This window comes from Artemia franciscana, chromosome 21 (assembly GCF_032884065.1).
Source record: "Artemia franciscana chromosome 21, ASM3288406v1, whole genome shotgun sequence".
In the NCBI taxonomy this organism is placed as follows: Eukaryota; Metazoa; Arthropoda; class Branchiopoda; order Anostraca; family Artemiidae; genus Artemia; species Artemia franciscana.
The window spans coordinates 19,161,897-19,183,851 of NC_088883.1; the positions used below are offsets into that span (position 1 = coordinate 19,161,897).

General features: G+C 35.0%; 1 protein-coding gene across 2 annotated transcripts in view; it reads left to right on the forward strand.

Moving 5' to 3' along the window:
- The first annotated feature begins 4,048 nt into the window (after positions 1-4,048).
- The window catches only part of LOC136040599 (uncharacterized), a 95,923-nt gene continuing 78,016 nt past the window's right edge, over positions 4,049-21,955 (forward strand). The window contains exon 1 of one of the 2 annotated variants that reach the window (XM_065724858.1): positions 4,049-4,149. The gene's annotated coding sequence lies outside the window, so the exon portion shown is untranslated. Of the gene's footprint in view, positions 4,170-21,955 lie in introns of both variants that reach the window. The other variant, XM_065724859.1, reaches the window with a different exon arrangement.

The window sequence follows — 21,955 nt, forward strand, 5'->3', positions numbered from 1 at the left end:
TATGGATTCAATACCTTCTTCGAATAAAGTCTTTTTTCTTTTAGGAATGCCATCTGTACATTTATCCTTGATTTCACCAAAAAGTTTTACTAGCAATGAGTGGGTTGAACTGCAATTGAGTGGGTTGAAGGAACTGGACATTTTTCATCTAATAGTAGAGACTCACCTTTTTTATCTTGCCTATCAAATAATTTTCTTCATCAGACTATTGATAAGCCTACACGCTATAGAGCTGATCAGAATACCTCGCTGTTAGACCTCGTCATATTGCGTGATACTGATTCCCTAATTCGTAATGATTATTTACCGCCAATTGCTAGTAGTGACCACCTAGTTGTTCTGTCTGTGTTGTACCAAAATAGTCGTCCTCAACCTAAATTTCGTCTTCAGATTTTCACTGATTATGAGGCAATACAGCAAGAACTTTCATTTGCAAACTGGCCAATGCTCATCACAAGTGACATCAATGAGTCGCGGTTAAATTAAAAAAAAAAATCTTCTTGCTCTTGAAAAGAAACATTTCAAGGTTATTTTTAGGAAACAGCCCAAAACACTTCCCTTCATCACTAAGGAAGTTAAGAAGCTGATTAACCAGAAATCTAGAGCTTGGAAACGGTATATGAAGAAGAGGAACCAGGAGACCCTGTCAATTTATAAGGCAGCACGGGATCGTGTAACAGATTCTGTTAAAAAAAAACTGAAATCTGCTAACGAGGAAAAATTTGCTTCTGAGATCAAGTTAAACCCAAAATCTTTCAGGAGACATGTCTCTTCTAAAAACCCAAATCATCATACTATTCCTGACCTTGTTGACCACAGTGTACTACACTCATTTCCAATAGATAAGGCTGACATTCTAAATGCACAATTTTCTTCTGCCTTTACCCAAAATTTAGGTACCTCCTCACCAGATCTCACACCATGTGAAGTGCTTTTCCCTATGCCTGATCTGTCAGTAAGTGAAGTAATGGTTGTCAATAGCCTTGAGAAGCTTGATGTAAATAAGTCAAAGGAAACAAATGGTGTTCATCCACGTCTTCTTAAGGAGTGTCGAAGAGGTCTCAGTTACCCCCTGTGTATGCGGCTCCGGCTATCTCTTCAAAATGGGGACCTACCGCATGATTGGAAAACATCTTATATAACCCCGATCCATAAAAAGGGACGAAGAGACTCAGCAGAAAATTACCGTCCTAATAGCATCACCTCTGCAGTTGTTAAGGTGCTTGTGAGATTTATTAATAAAGCTCTAATTGAACATCTTGAGGTCAATAATATTCTTTCCACATCACAACATGGATTCAGATCTGATAGATCTGTGGACACTAACCTCATCCAAAGATATGAATTAGTGACTACACTGCTCGATAAGGGTTTTCCTGTCGACATGATTCTTTTTGATTTGTCCAAAGCATTCGACAAAGTTTGTCATGAATTCCTCATAATCAAATTGAGGGCTGCAGGTGTCAACGAAGGTGTTGTACAGTGGATTATGGGATTCCTTTCTGAAAGATCACAGAGTGTCAGAGTTTTTGATTGACAAGGAACTCCTCATTTCTCTCCTCCCACAACTGTATTAAGTGGAGTGCCCCAGGGCACTATTCTTGGGCCAACACTTTTCAACTTCTATATTAACGAACTACCCACCCTTCTTTCAAATCTTATTACCCTTTACGCTGATTAAATAAAAAAACTAGTTTTTTAAACTGAAAGTAAGGAGCGACTTTAAAACGAACAGAAATTTCTCCGTATATGAAATGGGTTGTCCCCTCCGCAATCCCTCGCTCTTTACGCTAAATTTTGACTCTTTGCCATAATTCTGCTTTTTAAAACAATTAAAAGTTTTAGCGTATAGAGCGAGGGATTGCGGAGGGAACAACCCATTTCATATACGGAGTAATTTCTGTTCGTTTTAAGTTTTAATGTCGCTCCTTACTTTCAGTTTAAAAAACTAGGTGTGGCTTTTTAAGTTGCTTTTACCGTGTCGTCGAAACTGGTTTGCTCTGTTAGGTATTAAATTTCATTTTAGATCCTTATGTGACATTTTGTCACACGGTGGCCTGGCTTGCCACAGTAGGAATACTTGCCACAGTATTCATTCAAAATTGATTTTTTTTTTTCTATATTGTCTATCCTGATTGGTAATTTGTGATTTCCATCTGGGCCTACGGGTGTCCTCATATGTTTTTTTTACTAGCGATGTTTGCCCTATTATTCTATCTAGAAGATTTGCCTGGGCCATTTTTGCGCGGCCTAGCTTGTTGAGTTGCCTCCCCAAATCTTACACGTTTATTCTTGTTTCCACTGTTCATATTATCCGTGTTTCTATTGATATTTATGGATATCTGGTCAATTTTTTCATAGTTTCATCAATTTGGGTTACTTTATATACCGCAGTAATTGCTTCCCTGAGATATTCTGGTTTTTGTTTGTAACCCCCGTGTAAATATATGTAGGCCTAGCTATTCCTTTGTATAGTCTCATCAGATTCGCTTTCAACCAATTGCAAGTATACAGTTTCGCAAATCATGTCCGCGTATTTACGAATACTCGTTGAGGTATTAAACGTAACTATCTCTGTTTTAAGCCTTTCTGATTGACTTGTTTCGTCAACTCTAATTTTGAAATATTCGGTTAGAGTGTCTATGTTACTTGTCTCTGTATCTCTTTTCTGACTCCAATAATTGTAAAGCACTTTCTTTTTATTTGGCTGCAAAGTCATTTTCTTTAGTTTTAAAGTAAATGTTTCATTCAATTTAGTGAAATTTTTTTGTTTTTCTAAAAACTCATTGACATCCATGAACCCTGCACATTCTGATATGATTTTTGCTATTTTGACCACCGCTGCAAGTGAAATTATTTTTATTTTTCCTTCAGAGAAAGGAATTTAAGAACCTAAGTTGTACTCCTGACTCAGTTTTCAATTTCCACCAGATATTGAAGAGTAACATTTATGGTAACCAAAAATTAGGAGAATAATTGATTTTTGGTAGCTATTATAGTGTCTGGATGGCAAGGTCACCTCTAAAAAAAATTAAGCACATGATTCAGCTCCTGAGTATTTTAGAAGAAGGATAAAGTTTATTACTGATTTCATTTATTGATTTTAAGATTGTAACGTAACTAAGGGGTTAAAGATAATTAACATAAAAACTTAATGCACAAATAAAAGATATTAAAGGGAGCAATAATGTATTTGTATTTACACTCAAAACAATCTGGTCTGTTAGAAATCTATATTGTTAGCAACTGTTATTGTTAAAAGCTTAAAAAAAAAAAAAATCTATTTTGGCTTTTGTATTAATTTTTTTTTCCAGTTAGTGTAATTTTGCCATTAGGTGTTTGTTTTAACGGCAATATTTCCTATATTTGAATCTATTTGTCTTTATCTGAACAGCTTCCTTTATTATTCGCCTTGGATATAAGTTTTTGGTTTTAAAGACCTGAGGGGCTATTGACTTGTTGCAAGTCAGGTCGGTTGACTATTTAGTACAGTTATTTTTCAAACTTGAAGACTCTAAGTCAAAGCTATTATTCAAATTAAAGTTACACATTGTTCGATGCATGTTAAACCAATTGCCTTTGGTTAGCAAGGCTCACCCTCAAAGTTTTCTTTTATACATGCCTGAGCAGAATCAGTCAATAGATGAAGGAACAAGTTAAAACCAAATAATAGATATTATTATTTCATTATCTCTAGTCTTGCAGATCCTTAATTCACTAAATGTATTTCCATGAAATGAATACTGGGCCAATGTGAAAATTGGTTTCCTGCTCCACACTTAAACAGAGCTTAAACGCAAGAAGACAAGATTCACTTTATAAACTTTAAAATAGAAAAATTTCAGTAGGTAAATGTGGCAATAAGAAAGATATGCGTAAAGATCCTTATGCTGTGAACACTTGGATTTTTCATGGTCGCAAGAGTCGTGTCAAAATTGCCAAAAAAGTTCTGGCGGCCCCGAGTTTTTCGCTAATTTACCGCTGATATACATTTTTCGCCAATATATTTATTGAACTGGCATTCAAATTTACGCAATAATTACAAATTAAATTTATTTGAATTTTTCTCTAACGGGAATAACTGGTTGAGAAACAAATTGATTATTAAAAACTATAGAATGATCTGAACCAGAATAACGGAGATAAGTTGTAAGTTTTTGCATAAAACAGTAAGTTCTCCAGTAATTTGGATGTGCTATTATTGTAGGCATAGCCGACATTGGAGAAAACTGTAGGTAGCCTAGTCAACATATTTTGTCTGTAATTCCATTATGCTTGAAAAATGACCATGTCATTTCTTAGATTTACTATTGGGCAGAAATATAACTGGAAAACTAGAAACATACATTTATCCTGGCTCCTCTAGGCTATTCATCAATCTGTCAAAATTAATAATGCTTTCACTTGCCTTTACATTAATAATCCTGTATATATACCCCTAGAACAATGAAAAATAGGGTAAATTTCTAGTTGCTATTCCGGAAAGGGTTTGGGTTAGGAATAATAAAACTTTCAGGGATGAGTCTACAGGCTAAAGTATTGCCTGGGAAGGTATTTTAAAGTACCCACCTCCACTCCTTCTCCCTCTAGAAGGAGAAGGGCCCTAAATGCCCCCGTGCCTTAGAGGGCCCTGGAATTTGCCTACATGACAGGTCTGTACCTATTGAAATTTTGACAAAACAACATTTTACTTTAATTTTCAGTTAATAGTTACTTTTTCTCTGCCTTTAGTTCTGAAAATGTAATTCCTGTTATTTGAATTGGAATTTTGAGCCATATCAATGTTTTTTTTCTTCAAAATTTAGGAAATGTATTTGCATAGGCTATCTTTAAAACCTTATAAAATGGAATTGAGCAAAATTATGAAGCTGAAAATAATTTGTTGTTCTTCAATTAAGCAGAAGATCTATTCTGCAAGGTTTCACTTTTATAACACACATATTTTTAAAGGTCATCAAAGGACGGGGCCCTCTAGAGGGAGAAGGAGTAGAGGTAGTTGCTTCAAAATACATTCCCAGGACATAAATTAGTCTGTAGATTCATCCCTGACAGTTTCATTTTCCTAACCTAAACCCTTTCTGAGATAGCAAGAAGTCAATTAACTAGAATTTTACCAAAAATAGTTATGGTTGTATGGTAGCCCCCCCCCTCTGATGGGCCAGATAGAGATCTATGCTGTATAACAAAGTTTTGCTCTAGATTGGCATTTTGAACCAAATGTTGAGTAGAAACAAGCCCTAGAAGCTGTAGATTCTGGCTTATCTACTTTTTGCTATCTTGGAAGGGTTAGGTTCGGGAACTGAAACTTTTAGGGGTGATTCTACACACTAAAAATATGTCCAGGGAAGTTATTTTTAAGTACCTGCCACCACTCCTCCTTCTAAAGGGTCTTGACCTTTGAAGCCCCTTATAAGTGTTAGTGTTCTAGAAGTGAAACCTTGCAAAATAGATTTTCTGCTTAAATAAAGCGGAACAAAAATGTTTTGAGCTTCACAACTTTGCTCAATAAAAATTTATGAAGTTTCAAAAATCAACAATTTTTTTTTTTAGAAAAAAAAAACACTGATATAGCCTAAAATTCTACTCAAACAATTAGAATTGCATTTCCAGAACTAAAACCAGAGAAAAAGAGAGTTTCAATAGGTAGCCCATTGACCTGTAAAGTAGACAAATTTTTAAGACTTAGACATCAGAGGGTTAGCATGGAAGCTTGGAAATACCTTTTCAGAGTATTGTTTTGGCCCTGGATTCACTACTGAAAGTTTTATTTTCCTAATGTAACCCTATTCCAAGATAGTGAAAAGCAGCTAAACAAGAATTTTTCCCTGGTTCATCTAATACCAATCTTTGTGGACATTGTTTTTTTTTAGCCAATCTTGTGTTTAGTTTATTTATTTATTGTGTCAAGATTGACACAAAATTCAATTACTAATACTCGGGAAAACTAAATTTCATCAAGTCAATAATAGAGAGACCATTTTTATACAAAAGCCTATGATGTATCAGTAGATTCAATTCATAATGAAAGATGTTGCTAGGGCTATGTTTAGGACCAATAGGGAGTAGGGGGCCAAGTGTTTTGAAAAAAACACATGATATTAGGAAAGAGTTTAAAATAAAGAATCTATTAGCACTCTTTCTAGGCTACATGTTTAGTTTATTTCCTTCAGAAGTGTATTTTTCCTTACAAACTGTAACCTTCAATTTCTGCTTTCAGATACAGTAACCACTGCTTCAACAATTGAATACCCCCACCTCCTGAATTTCTGTTTAAAGCTTTTGGCTAAATACTAAAATTTGCTGATTGGTTGGTTTTGTATAATCTTTTTGTTATTATATTTTCATCACCAACTGCTATATCCAATCAAAGAAAAAGACAATACACAAAATTTTGTTTATAACCTCAGGGTAGGATGCCCAGTAGTCAGAGGGTTAATCACCACCTCAGCAGTTAGATCACTATAATATTTCTATAAATGTCTGTTATACCACTTAAAAAGTGATTTCTTTTACCATTGAAAGCTTATGTGATTAGGTTAATATTATCATATAGACTGCTAGCAATTTTAAGTGTGCTGATAGTAAAACAGTAGAGCCTAATCACAGACACATTTAAGCATTAGTCTAAACTTGGCAAATACTTTCCAATTTGGAAAATGGGGACTTAAAATTAGAACAAACTATCAAAGCCATAGACAGGTTCAACCTTGGGTGCATTCAATCAAAGGCAAGTGTTGCAACTATGTAAATCACATCCATGATTGAGAACCTACTGTCAATTGCTTCTGAAAGACATTTTAATCAAAATATTTATAGAAGGTTAGGTACTGTCTTCATAGGACACTGACCTTAAGTAATCATGAACAAACATTAGTACCAATATGTAGATTCATGAAGACCAACGTTTACTTATAAGTAGATGATTCTGAAACCATTAGTCCTTTTTCTGACTAACAAAGAGACTAGAGGCATCTATGCAGACCCAGATGTATTTTTAATGTGTGCAATTCTTAAAACTGTTGATAAATTGAAAATCTGCTGTTTTTTTTTCTGTTTTGCAAAATACCTACTGAGATATCCAAGCTGGACTATGGTAGGATATCATCTCTAACTTGTTCTGGACAGATAGTACCTCTAGAACAAGAGGTTGTCTTTTGAATTCTACTGGAAGTGTGCTAATACCAGGTGGCAAAACTATTCTTTTCCAAACATATGTGCTTGAGCAAATACAACATAGGGCCACTAAGCTGATTGCCAATATGGAAAATAAGCCCTACAATGAAAGGCTGGAGGAACTCAACCTCCCTTCTTTAGTCAATAGGCGGAAATGTGGGGATATGATCCAGGCACATAAACTCCTCTTTACCAATCAAAAAAATGAGCTCCTGAATATTGACCCAACCCACATAACATGAGGACACCCAAAACAAATCTGCAAAATTCATGCAAAGACTGGACCAAGATGCAGCTCCTTCTCAAACCAGATTGTGAGCCTCTGGAACAACCTCAAGGAGAACATTGTTTCTGCTGAATCAACAAATGTATTTAAACGCTGTCTAGATGCTGAGTGGAGTGACAAACCATGGAGATTTGACTGGGATGCACCAGAATTTAATCAACCACATATGCAACTGTCATCACAAGGAGTGATTCAACAGGATCAAAAGTTCTTATTTCACTCCAAGATGTGATTTAAGGTAATATAGTTTATCCTTAGCCAGAATGCTTTTATGTTCCTCAGTAAAAGTCATTGGAATAGTTGTGGGCATCAAGTCATGGCTAATTGTAGAAAAAGTCAAGACAGATACTCCAATTGAGTGAGAAGCAAACCTGGCATTAACCCCCCCCCCCCTTGTTAGGATTGTATAAAAATGATGTTGGTTGATTGTTAATAGATATGTCTATCTATTATCTGTCCATGTGTCATTCTTAGGTCAGTAGAACCAAGGTAGATAGTCATAGAGCTAATACAGTGATAGAACCTATTGTTTTCCTAGTGTTTAGTTAATTTGGCACAGGTACTGAAGCCTTCATGTCAGCAGTCAACTGAGATTGATGCAGCAGGCCACAGCTAACAGGCTGTTCCATTTTATTCTTCACCTTCTACATTTTTTGAAGAAATGATAGTAACTTTAATTGACTAAAAAGGGATTGGTAGAATTTCTTTGTTTCACTAAGGAATGATTCCTTCCATGTCTAACCAAGCTAAGAAATGATGAAAACTTGTTAGTTTAGCAAGTTTTTATCTTTCTTTAACTTGGTTAGAAAGGAAGGGAATAATTCCTTTTTATTTAACTAAAGTTAATATCATGCTTTAATAAAACCTATAAATTAAAGAATCTTCCCTTTAAGAACAGCTTAGCATGTAATTTTTGTCTAGGTGTGGTTGTAGTGCTAGTGCATGGTTTTTCTAGCCTAATAATATGCTTAGTTGGGTGAGCTTGAAAACCCTTAAATATTTATAATACTGAGTCATTTGTTATTAGTAATCTATCTGAATTTCATTCGAAGAGATAATGTTCAAGATACTGCCAGAAAAGAAGGTATTGGGGATAAATTAAGTAGCTCATTTTGAGCATTGTCTTATACCTTTTGCATGGTTCAGAAAATTCAACAAATTTATTAGTATTTGTTTAGTCTCAGCCAGCAGATACTCATTTGGGAGTGCTGTTTAATTTTTACATGCCATTGTGTGAATAATATTTGAACATACTAATAGGAATTAAAATACAATCCTCTCTCAGAATAACACTGTCAATTAAAGTGTCAAACAATCCAAAATGGTGCAAGGAATCTGTAGACTATGAGCAATGTATTGGCCATGAGCTTTCTATAGCCAGGCACACTGCTTACAGTGTGGGCCTATTGGTTAAAATTAAAGTGTCAAACAATCCAAAATGGTGCAAGGAATCTGTAGACTATGAGCAATGTATTGGCCATGAGCTTTCTATAGCCAGGCACACTGCTTACAGTGTGGGCCTATTGGTTAAAATTAAAGTGTCAAACAATCCAAAATGGTGCAAGGAATTTGTAGACTATGAGAAATGTATTGGCCATGAGCTTTCTATAGCCAGGTACACTGCTTACAGTGTGGGCCTATTGGTTAAAATTAAAGTGTCAAACAATCCAAAATGGTGCAAGGAATTTGTAGACTATGAGTAATGTATTGGCCATGAGCTTTCTATAGCCAGGTACACTGCTTACAGTGTGGGCCTATTGGTTAAAATTAAAGTGTCAAACAATTCAAAATGGTGCAAGGAATTTGTAGACTATGAGCAATGTATTGGCCATGAGCTTTCTATAGCCAGGTACACTGCTTACAGTGTGGGCCTATTGGTTTCTTCTTCATTTTAGCAGATTTTTGTTTGCTCGTCAGATGCTGTGGTAGGCTGCAATGTACATACTGTTGAATAGTTTCAAAGAATCTATTGACCAAATATGGGGTATGTCATTTTGTCAGGGTATTTAAAACAGGGATACTTTTCCATGATCTATACATATGTAGGTTGTACTGGTATGCTAGTAGTTTACTAACTTGTGGTGAAGCTATTTGTTTAAACTTATCGAAAATGCAACCTTGGTAATGCTGAAATTGCTTAATCCCAAAAAAGTTGGTAGGTTATTGGAATAGTCTACCTGAGTCAGCTCAAGAATGTTACTTGTTTGGTAGTTTCAAAAGAATTTTAAGAAATTTTGTAATGTCTTGATGATTTATGTTTTGTATTTTTTTCTTGGGGATGGGTGACTAACTGGGGTTAGAAATTTTGTGGGAAAGGGTGTTTTGACTTGTGTTCAGCATTTTTTGCATCTGGGTTTCAAAATTTGTACTTAAAACTATCTTTAATTCATGGGATAGTCTTCTGTCTTTTTCTTTTATTATCTTTATTCTTTTAGTTTTTTATTGTTGTTTTTTTGGGGTGGGGGTGGGAGGTTTCTTAAAGTCTGTTAATGTTTTAGTGTTTTAAAAATTATGTTTTTTATCTCTTGTGTTGAGTGCCTGAAAGGTGGAAATGCATCATGTTGAAAATTTTTTTTTTTTTTTTTTTTATTTTATGTATTTGGTTCTCCCCTGTTTTTTTTTCCCGGCCACAGAGCTTTACAGGATAGTTTATATTTTAGTGCTTTTGTTGTGATTGACTGATTGATTTGTCAGTTGCTCTTTTGATGTCTTGGCCTGTTTATCCAGTTAATTTTGTATTCAGTTGGCATAAGTCATTATTTGTTTTTTGGAGACTTGTTCCAAGTGCGTGGCTGGAAGTATCTGCAAAACAATGTGATCATAACTTGCTTTCTTTTGAAAAAGAGGAAACATCCCCACAAAGGCAAGTATTCTTAATAAAAATTGCACGATCAAATTCAAAATATCAGAGAGTCCTATTGTATGGGTTTCAAGCTACTATCTACAAAATTTGGATTTTTTTTTACCCAAATGACTTTAAAAATTAATGCTCAAACACACAGGCGCTCAATAAAAAAAGAGTATTATTTGCAATGTTTAAGAATAGAAGACTTTACTAAGCACATATTCTTTTACTTAAATAAAAAAGAACAAGTTTTTTCAGTCCATATATGAAGGGGTTGATTATTACCTTGCTCTTTATGCTAAAGTTTCTAGAATATTTAAAAATGCTTCCTGTTCTAATTAAACGTTCCTTGGGTTTTATGAGTAGTTTTTAGAGAATTGGGAGAAACAGTCGAGCTTTAGCATTAAAAACAAGTGGGTGGGACAGCATCCCAAATATCAGTAAACATCTATCCTGTGCTTAGATCCCAAGGAGCACCGGCCTGTTTTGCTGAAAACCTGCATTAAATGGAAAAAAGATATGAGAGTCTAGGAATTCTAAATTGTTCATTTTGTCTAAATTGTTCAATTGACGAATTCGTGTTAGCAGATCACGGAGTCTTCTTTCTCTTTTGTTAGTGTGAAAAATTATACTTTCCCTGTAAGACAGAACAAGTACACTGATGTGTGTTTATTTGTTTTTGTTTATTTTCTCTCAGGGGTGATTATGTTGAAACAATGAACTTATAAAATCGAAAGAGGGCTCATTCGAGTGGGAATTAAAAGCTCTACTCCTCTCTTCAGATAGCTAAAAAGATTGTACCGTGGAAAAGGGGTGTTTTTTGCCTATTGTGGCAAAAAAAAACAACGCAATTTTGCTTCAAAGAGGGCTAAATTGCTTTTGACAGAAAATGCTGAGATAGCAAGTCGATCTAAAAGTATTAAAAAACCATATACTGAGCCTCTCAGCAACAAGAACGTACAGCAGTTCATATCATAATGCCATGATGCACCTTATAATGTGCCAACTGCGGGAACAAGATGTTGTTTTAAGAAGAAAGCAGAGATAAAATTTAGTTATAGTTGTATATGTCTCATGAAGTTGTCTTAATACATGTGACATAGATGGGTATAGCCTAATAACACTAATATTTTAATTATAACCCATAAAAACACTGTGCAATAAGTATTAGAATGTGGAGTAAAAAAGAAACTAAATATACATGAAGAATTGGACATTTGCCCAATAATATACAGAGTGGACATTGTATGGAGCGGGGGCAGACACCTTTAAGTGTGCATTTTAATGGTCCAGTTGTAAAAGGCTTCGTGAGCCTTCAGGTAAATATTGAGCCTCTCAGTTTCAGAGGATACAATAGATAGGATAGGATACAATAGAGGAAAACAATAGATGTAGCTCCAATTGTAAAAGGCTTCGTGAGCCTTCAGGTAAATATTGAGCCTCTCAGTTTCAGAGGATACAATAGATAGGATAGGATACAATAGAGGAAAACAATAGATGTAGCTCCAATTGTAAAAGGCTTCGTGAGCCTTCAGGTAAATATTGAGCCTCTCAGTTTCAGAGGATACAATAGATAGGATAGGACGCAATAGAGGAAAACAATAGATATAGCTCCAATTGTAAAAGGCTTTGTGAGCCTTCAGGCAAATATTGAGCCTCTCAGTTCCAGAGGAAGTAGTACCGCAGAGTGACACATTCGTTCCTAAAAAGTCATATATTGACTAAAAACAATGTTTCAGAATTATATATAGGCTACAGTGATGTATAATTGTGCATCAACTGTTATGGAGGAGGAGTGGTAGGTCATTGTGTAGGGGGGGGGGGGTACAGACCTCTAAGAGTGCATTTTAATACTCCAATTGTAAAAGGCTTCATGAGCCTTTTGGTAAATATAGAAGTGAGTGAGGGGTTGGGGGTTGGAATTTACCTCCCTTGATTTAAACCATGCTGGGTTAAGATTACCTACAGAGTGATATGTTTCTTTTTATCGCAGAAAAATATTTCCTATTTTATTTTTGGTAGACTTTGATCAATAATCTCCCTTGATTAGTGAGAATATTTCGGTCTACTCCTTTAATATTGCTGCTGTGGGTGATAGCACCCCTCCCTTTACTGTATTTTTGTTTGTGTTTAGCATAAAGATTACTTTCGTTCCTATTGGTGCAGAGGTAGAAAAGTAGGGGCAGTGCATCATGAATTTTGCTGGAAAATTGCTTGGGGGGGGGGGGTAAGGGCTATCACGAGCGTTGTTGTTACCAACATTAAATGTTAATCATTTCCTCTTTATATACAATGCTTAACGTCTTCTTGCTTCCGGGAGGGGTTTTGTCACCATACGGCGTCCATTGGGGGACATCTCTGTAAAACTGGTTTATTGAAAAAATCCACATTTAAAACTGAGGAAATGGTGACCCTATAAATAACCTTAATGAATATCACACCTTCAAATTTGACATGTCAGAGGACCCTATTCTACAAGTATTTGGAATTTTGCTTTTTTTTTTATTTTTTATTTATTTTTATTTTTTTTTGTCCAATAGAATAAGCACACTGATATGTGTTCATCTGTGTTAGTTTTTTTTGTATGATTGCATTGAAGCAATGGTCCTAGAAAATCGGGAGAGGATTATTTCAAACGGAAAGTAAAAGTTCTAGTGCTCTCTTTGTAGCCAAAATGATTACATCGCGGGAATGTGGTGTTTTCTGCCATTTTGTGGCTTCAAACTACGGTTTTGTTCAAAGAGAGGCAAATTTCTTTTGATGGTAAATTCTAAGATAGCCAAAATTATCGAAAAAGCGTATTGAGCATCCCAGTTGTGGAGGAAATAATATCGTACTTCGACATATTCTTTCCTAAAAAGTCATGCATTAACCAAAAACTTGATGTTTCAAAAAGGTAATATACAGGGATGGAAAACAGAGGAGATGATGACCCTACAAATAATGTTTTATTTTCAAACCCCTAATAAACATTCTACGGTTACACTTTGTGAGGGGGTGAATATAATTCCCGAACCATTGTTTCATGAATCTTAAACTCGAATGTAAAGAATGGGACATTAAGGAAGGAGTTGTGACGCTCTATTCACATTAAATAGAGCTTGGGGTCAAACAGATCGCATTAAGAAACTGTAAGGAAAGAGCAACCCTTGTCAATAGGATTCGAAACTCTTAAAAAGTTTCGATTACACCATTCACAGTTACAAAATTTATTATTCATGAGGTTTCTGTATATGCAAAATGCAATAATATTCAAGTCAATCATTAAAAGCTGAGCACATAAAAAATTTTCATAATTTGAGGAACAGAAAATCAACTCCCCCAGAAAAGGTACAAAGTTGATGAAACTATACGATGAAGTTCAACATGTGTACGAGACCAAAAGGCACTATCTTCAATATGAGAAACGTTTTACTTTTGAAGCGTGCTGTATGAGGTCTGAAGGGACGAAAGTTCTCCTCATGGCGAGGAGGTATAATTCAATTTTAATAAATTAAACTTATTTACTTAACTGATTTACTTTACTGATTGTATAAAAGACAAGTTTCTTCAAATGAGAGCAGAAGGACATTCAACCTTAAAACAGAACAGAAATTATTCTATATATTAGAGTGACTGCCCCCTCCTTAACCTCTTGGTCTTTACATTAAATTTTGACTTTCTTTTAGAATGTTCTCTAAGAACGACTGCTCAAACACAAGCGCCGTTTAATTGGAATAAAAAGTAGTTTTAAAGTACTATGCAACTGTAGTGTAAAGAGTAGGTTGTTGAGGAAGGGGGAGTCACCCTCATATACGGAAAAAATCTTTTTGTTTAAGTTTTAATGTCGTTCTCTACATTCATTTTATTTGCTAGTGACTCCTCCCTCCTTCACCTCTTTGTCTTTACATTAGATTTTGACTTTCTGTAAGAACGTTCTCTAAGAACGACTGTAGTGTAGAGTAGGTGGTTGAAGAAGGGGTAGTCGCCCTCATGTACGGAAACATTCTTTTTGTTTGAAGTTTTAATATCGTTCTCTACATTCATTTGATTTTCTTTTGTCATTAAATGAACGTAATAAAAGATCCACTCTTTTTCATTGGTCAAGAAGAGACGGGAGGCTTGTATAGACATACTTTTTTCAGTTCTCCCTCTTAAGTGACGCAAGCTACTGTTTAAGCCTTTAATTAAATTCCTTCAGTTTGTGGTCTAACCACAGCTTAGATACCAATATACAGTTATGAAAACTCCTATCTTGCCCATGAGAAGCTTTTGATACAGAGCTCTGAACTTGGCACCTCCTTCAAGCCCGCGCCCCGATGCGTAGATCCTATTACAACACCATAGGTGGGAACGCAATTTTGTTTTGTTGCATACACAGCTTAGATACCAATACCAGCTTCCTGTTACCAATTAGATATCAATACCTGTTTCCTGTCTCCAGCCGCTAGTATCGCTACCGCACACTATGTCCAAAAATAAATCGAGTTTTCATAACTATATTTTGGTATCTAAGCTGTGGGTCTAGCCATGGCCTAGCCGTCATTATCGAGAAAGGGAGTTAAGCCATGCATTCTACCCCCCTAGAGTACCTAATTATTTACAAAAGAAGAGTCAATTTCATTTTTATTAAAACCTCTTTGGCGCGTCTAGCTGGTGGGGCTGTATTTAAATCACTACAACTCCCAGAAAAATCTCCAGAGGTGAATGGAAAGATAGAATTCCCGTTCTTAATAGTACAGATCAGCCTTATGTATAGGGGTTGTTTGACTCTAGTTCACAACCAATCTCCCTCATTCTAAATTTGATAATCTTGGTGCGAGATTCCTTTTCTGAGCTAAACCCTATCATAGCAAAAATAATAATTTGATTCCACTTTCGGTAAATATATCACAATTCATATTATTGATTTACTAATAAAGTGAACATACCACTCGATCCCTTTTTATGCTCTTTACGAATATAGTAATCGTTTCTATTATAAATTAAAATTTAAGCATTTTGTTGACCTAATCTAAACTTATTATAAATAATTTTGGCGCTGAGAAAACGTAGTATTATTCTGTCGAATACGACCGATAACCCATACTTTAAATGAAAATTCGTCGTTTTTAAGAGCTAAAAAAGTGCTTAGATATGAATTTGCAATAGAAGCGATTATTATATTCGTAAAGAGTATAAAAAAAGGCATCGAGTTGTATGTTCACTTTATTGGTAAGTCAATAATATGAACTTTGATATATATACCCTGATTTCGACTAATATTCGTTCCAAATATGATGAATTTTTTTTTAATATCTTAAAGCCTATCTAGGTTTTAGGGGATGGGTGAGTGGGAAACGGCTATCAAATCAACACCTTTCATATTTCAAAAAAGTGTTTAGTTTTAAATCGAACATTATTAGTCTTTTCTTACTATAGTACTTTGTGAAGGGTCTCCAACTTATAGAAATCACGAACAGTTCGCAACATGTGCCAAGTATGGCAAAACTGTGCCAAGAGCTTTGGAGACTCTGCCATGTATGGCGGAGCTAGCGGTCCGAAATTTAAAGCTTGTGGCGGAAAGTGGGTGACCTCTTGGTACTTTGTTCAGAAAAGGCATATTACATTAAAAATAGCCTTAAATTCATATAGAGATAGCGCTCTTTTTTCTTTTCCTCGGTTTTCTTACTTTTTGGCCACTTGTGGATTGCCCAATATTTAAAATAGGCTACCAATAAGTGCATGTTAGGCTTCAGGGTGATCTCTCGGTACTTTGTTCAGAAAAGGAATATTACACTAAAAATAGCCTGAAATTCACACAGAGATAACACTTTTTTTGTCTTTTCCTCGGTTTTCTTACTTTTTTGGCCACTTGTGGATTTCCCAATGTTTGAATAGGCTACCAATCAGGCACGTACGCAGGAATTTTTTTTCGGAGGGGGGGCAAAACCTTCGAAACAGCAGATATAAAGTAGTACTTTTTATATTCAGTAATGCAAAAAGTACGTATATCGGAAAATACAGATTAACTTTAATCTGTAGCATTGTAGCGGATGGGGAGAAGAAGACTGAAGCATCAAAAGTACGTTTTAGGCTCAGGTTATGTTCATAGCGATTTAGAACCAGTGATTAATCTATTATATCCCACTGAAAGGGAAATTTTAGGGTTAACAGTGCAATATGGGTGCTTTAGGGGGTAGTTCTTCAATTGCAAAAACGTAGATTTAATGGAAACTAATGATAGTTTCCAAAATTGATCCAGTAAAAGCTGTGCTTTATCCTGAAAAGGGGGGGGGATAAACGCACTAATACCAAGGATAATTCGATTTTGCTGTGGAAAGTAAACTCTCTTAAAAAAAAAATAACTGTACAATTGCTAATTACTTCAAAGAAGGTAAAAATTTAGACAGAAAATGGGTTAATAATTGGGCAGTGACTTGACCGAATAATTGCATGCTGTAAAATCCCCCCAAAAATGCTTCACACATTTATCTAGATTCTTAATAAATGTCCTACTTTTGCCAGCAATCCCAAAAAACCATTGGGAAATTAAACATTTCACAAAATTTCGGGGACGGGCGGGCCCGAAGCCCCCCCCCTGCGTACGTGCCAGCTACCAATAAATACACGTTAAGCTTCAGGGTGACCTCTCGGTACTTTGTTCAGAAAAGAAATGTTACGCTAAAAATAGCCTTAAATTCATATAGAGATAGCGCTCTTTTTTATTTTCCTCGTTTTTCTTACTTTTTTGGCCACTTGTGGATTGCCCAATATTTGAATAGGCCACCAATAAATGCATGTTAAGCTTCAGGGTGATCTCTCGGTACTTTGTTCAGAAAAGGAATATTACACTAAAAATAGCCTGAAATTCATATAGAGATAGCACTTTTTTTTCTTTTCCTCGGTTTTCTTACTTTTTTGGCCACTTTTGGATTTTCCAATGTTCAAATAGGCTACCAATAAATACACGTTAAGCTTCAGGGTGATCTCTCGGTACTTTGTTCAGAAAAGAAATATTACGTTAAAAATAGCCTTAAATTCACATAGAGATAGCGCTCTTTTTTATTTTCCTCGTTTTTCTTACTTTTTTGGCCACTTGCGAATTTCCCAATGTTTGAAAAGGCTACCAATAAATGCCAGTTAAGCTTCAGTCCTAATCGAATAGGCGAAAAACATACAAAAAACCGGTGTTGATATTGGTAAGCCCTCCCCTACTAGTACAGCCAAATGTTGCTAATACCCCTCTTCATTTCCGGCGTCTGTTTTACTCAAAAGTTCGGTGCTTTTCATAATAGAACTACCAGTAGCCCTATGGGTATTTGACAAGTAGTAGTAAGGATAATGATCTATAGGTTTTTTTGCTCTCTTCGGAATGACGTAATTGTTTTATTGGGTAATTTTTGTAAGAGTTTATTTTAATTCTAGTAAAGTATTTTGTAGAATTTTAGGTTGGGGGCTTCTTGTTGACTTGGAAAGTAGTTGATTTATGTGTAGGAAACGGTAAAAGTATTACAGTTCATATTATTGACTTACCAATAAAGTGAACTTGCCACTCGATGCCTATTTTACGCTCTTTACGAATATAATAATCCCTTCTATCGCAAATTTAAGCACTTTTTTGGCTCTTAAAAATGACGAATTTTCAATTAAAGTACGAGTTATCGTTGTTTTCGAGAAAATAATAAATAATAATACGTTTGGTAAAATTCTAGTTAATTGACTTTTTGCTATCTCAGAAAGGGTTTATGTTAGGAAAATGAAACTTTCAGGGATGAATATACAGACTAAAGTATGTCCCGGGAAGGTATTTTGAAGCAACTACCTCCACTCCTTATCCCTCTAGAAGTCAATAACTAGAATTTTACCTTTTTTTTCAAAATTTAGGAAATGTATTTCCATATCTTTAAAACTTTATAAAATGGAATTGAGCAAAGTTATGAAGCTGAAAACAATTTTGTTGTACTTCAATTAAGCAGAAGATCTATTTTGCAAGGTTTCACTTTTATAACACACATATTTTTAAAGGTCATCAAAGGTCAGGGCCCTCTAGATGGAGAAGGAGTGGAGGTGTGTACTTCAAAATACCTTCTCAGGACATGCTTTAGTCTGAAAGTTTCATTTTTCTAACCTAAACCCTTTCTGAGATAGCAAAAAGTCAATTAACTAGAATTTTACCAAAAAAAAACATTGATATGGCTAAAAATTCTACTCAAATAACAGGAATTTCCTTTTCAGAACTAAAGGCAGAGAAAAAGCAACTAGTAACTGAAAATTAAGGTAGAATGTTGTTTTGTCAAAATTTCAATAGGTATAGACCTGTCATGTAGCAGGGCCCTCAAAAGGGAGAAGGAGTGGAGGTATTTGCTTCAAAATACCTTCCTGGGACATACTCTAGTCTGTAGATTCATCCCAGAAAGTTTCATTTTCCTAACCTAAACCCTTTCTGAGATAGCAAAAAGTCAATTAACTAGAATTTTACCATACGTTTTTTTCAGTGCCGTTTTCGACAAAATAATACTAAATTTTCTCAGTGCCAAAATTTTCTATAATAAGGTTAGGTTAGGTCAAAAAGTGCTTAAGTTTGAATTTTCGATAGAAGTGATTATTATATTCGTAAAGAGCATAAAAAAAGGCATCGAGTGGTATATTCACTTTATTGGTAAGTCAATACGTTTACCAAGGAAACTTTCAGCAATGAATTCATGGCCTAAAATATAGTCTGGAAAGGTTTAAATTTCTAGCTAATATCTCTACCCTTTCCTTATCTCTACGGCTTGAGAGATGGCAAAGATAACAGATAACCCATCAAAAGTTTCATAAAAAATATTTTACCTTAATTTTTTATTTTGAGTGTTTTCTTTCATTGGCCCTGTATTTTGAAAATGTAGATTTTTGCATTTCACTTGGTTTTTATGCATTATCAAGGTTTTTTCCCTAAACTTTAGTATAAATGTGAAAAATTTTTAAAACAATATACTTTGTCCCATGCATTTTGTCATACGTTACTCTTGTTTCAACCATTATACCCGTAAATTGAATTACACTGGTGAAATCAAGAAACAGAAAAACACATGGGAATTATGTAATTTTTGCTATATATTTGCACATTAGGGGGGGGGGTAAAGTGCAATAGAATCGCATTGAAAATGTGTTAAGTACGAACATTGTGCATATTATGAAGTCAGAATTGTTTTCATAACATCTTTCCTACTCAACAGCTCCAATTCTAGGCCTATAGTGTGTATTACCCAAAGATTGTAAATGGTCATCTAAGATCAGTCTCCTTAGGAGGGGGTCAGAGAGGATGGAGACGCTTCAAATCCCTTCCTTTGGTATATAGGATTCATTCCTGAATACAGTGCCTGAATAGGATTCTCTGGTACTTGTGTATTATTCAGAACACACTCAATAAGTGAAGTTAGGTTCTTTCGTGAAACAAACTACGATGCAAAAATCAGGTTTCATAGCCACAAAGACAGAACTCAATTTAGTTTGCTGCGCATAGTGATAGAAGATACTGTCTGAACATGGATTTTGAAATGAAGATTTGAAACCGGTGCCTTTACCCAAAAAGTAGAGAGAGCGTGGGGTTCAGTAAAGTGGCGTAATAAACGGCGCCGAGGTACATCCTGCCATCATTTACAATCATGCTTAGTAGAGTACATGTGGCGGGTGGCAGTAAAGGCAGAAGGAAGACCTCCTTTTTAACGCGATTCTTAACGACATTTCTGCGTTCTTGGTATATAATTCTAAGTTGTAATTTTACAAATTTTTTTTTATTAAGTATTATTTCATCATATTTTGTTTTATCTCATTAGCTTTATCAAAAGTTAGGGCTATATATTTGTAAATTAGTGGGCGGGGTGGGGTGTATTATATTAAATACCTAACTTAACCTAACCTAACTATCTCTATATATAAAATATTTAGTTAAAATGTACCTGCATCGTAGTTTGTTTCGCGAGGGAATCTAACTTCACTTATTGAGTGTTCTGAATAATACTCAAGTACTGATTCTCTTTACAGACATAACTGGCTGTTGATTGCACCCCGGTAAATATTTCATAGTTCATATAATTGACTTACCAATAAAGCAAACATACCACTCGATGCCTTTTTTATGCTCTTTACGAATATAATAATCGCTTTTATCATAAACTCAAATTTAAGCACTTTTTGACCTACCCCTATCTAACCTAACTATGAATAATTTTGGCACGGAGAAAATGTAGTTTTATCTTGTTGAAAACGACGCTGAGAAAACTTAGTATTATTTTGTCAAAAACGAGCGATAACTTATACTTTAATTGAAAATTCATTATTTTTCAGAGCTCAAAAAGTACTTAAATTTGAATTTGCAGTAGAAGCGATTATTATATTCGTAAAGAAAACAAAAAAGGCATCAAGTGGTATGTTCACTTTATTGGTAAGTTAATGATATGAACTGTGAAATATTTACCTACACCCCTCCCTCTCCTTTGTCTCTTGTGAAAAAAATCCAAACTAAATACTAGGTCGTAGTAATCCTAAATTATATGCTTTAATATTTTTAATTGTCTTAACGTGTTTGACGGGTAAAATTTTGAAAAAGTTTCATCACAACTTTAAATGCGAAAGTTTCTTCTAAAGTTATTCATTTAATACTACATTGAAAATTTATTTAAGTAAAAACTACGACTATGGGAAACAATTGAACTAAATCTAGCTAAAATTTAACCAGCCGTTTACATGGGGTCTTGAAATAATCTCAGTGCTTTCGTGAGTTTCCCCATATCTTCCAATGCTTTGTTTGATTTTTAAGGACTTTTGACACATACTATTTAAAAACGAACAATATTTGAAAAACATGTTTTGCTAATCAAACTGTTTGTGGTATCGAACTGTAAGTAAGGAGCGACTCGGCCCAATAGAACCAAAACTCTAAAAAACGGACTTCTGACAACAATAGATACATATGAAAATGGCTTTTTTGCTGGTTCCAAATATATGAAATTCATAAACTTTATTGTTACCCATCAAATCTACGAGCCTGAAAAGTTTGCCTGATTTCCAGAAAGAGGTGGAAACATCCCCAAAAATCAAGAAATCTTAACAAAAATCGCACCATCAGGTATAAGAGAATCCTACTTTAGAGGTTTCAAGCTCCCATCTGCAAACTGTAGATAGGTTATAGATGTATGTTTATATCTTTTTCCCTCCAGAGATGATCGTATCTAATCAATGGCCCTAGAAGATCGGAAGAGTGCTTACTCGAACGGAAATTGATAGTTTTAGTGCCCAATTTAAGTGATCTAAAGTTTTGGATGGCAATCAGCCCTCCTCCAACGCCCCTTTCTTTCCCAAAGTCATCCTATCAAAGTTTCGAGAAAGCCATTTTATTCAGAATAGTTGAAAATTCTAATCACTATACCTCTTGGGATGACATGACCCCTACAGTCCTTGGGGATAGGGATGTAAGTTAGTAAATTTGCCCATTGTTCACGTATAGTATTTGTTATTGGGAAGTATACAAATATTTATCAGAGGAGGGGGGTTTCTTTGGGACAAGTCTGCAGGGGAAATTTTACACGGGAAGAATTTGCCAGAATTCCTATGCGAAATTCTTTTTATTTGTCTTACTTTTTTTGGCGTCTCTATTTTACATGTGGAGATGTTTCGGGGAAGTGTACTGGGGGCAATTGTCCAGCTGA